A 784-nucleotide genomic window follows, 5' to 3' on the forward strand; every position below is an offset into this window, starting at 1 on the left:
TAAAAATATTTGATACTGACTATTAGAAGGGCTGTAGGAGAAGTAGATAATTAGAGAGGAAGATGCATCGATAGCTTCATTGATAGATTAATACGTAGATAAATCTATTTGAATTTAGACTGGTGAATATATATATATATATATATATATATAAATGCATCTATAGTGTATGTACATATATGTATGTATGAATTTATGTATGTATGTATGTATGTATAACCTTAAACGAGAAAACTAGATCTGATCATAAAGACAAATATTCAGTCTTGCCATCAACTTCTAATATATTCTGATTATATTGTTGTCAATAGAAACATATATTTCTTCTTTTTGCTATATATCTCCTTATATCTATTGGTGAACTTTTAGCGTGGTCTTCTTAGCTTCATCTCCTCCGTCCACTACACAGTTCCATTATGAGTAAGTTCAAAGCAATCATTTAATCAGTCATCTATTCAACACCATCCAACATTTATGAGAACGTTAATGTAATGTAAAATTATTCGGAAATAGAAATCACCACTACAAATACCAACAGACACGACAACAAACATCAGTAAGTAGAACAACCAAAACAACTACAAGTCTTACAACGAGGACGATGAATAAAAGAGGAATAGAAAGAAGATACGAAATTTGGCGATAAAGTAGAATTAGTAAACGATAAAATATCAGAAGAACTGAAGAAGAAGAAGAAGAAGAAGAAGAAGAAGAAGAAGAAGAAGAAGAAGAAGAAGAAGAAGAAGAAGAAGAAGAAGAAGAAGAAGAAGAAGAAGAAGAAGAA

Source organism: Octopus bimaculoides, chromosome 10 (genome assembly GCF_001194135.2).
Source record: "Octopus bimaculoides isolate UCB-OBI-ISO-001 chromosome 10, ASM119413v2, whole genome shotgun sequence".
In the NCBI taxonomy this organism is placed as follows: Eukaryota; Metazoa; Mollusca; class Cephalopoda; order Octopoda; family Octopodidae; genus Octopus; species Octopus bimaculoides.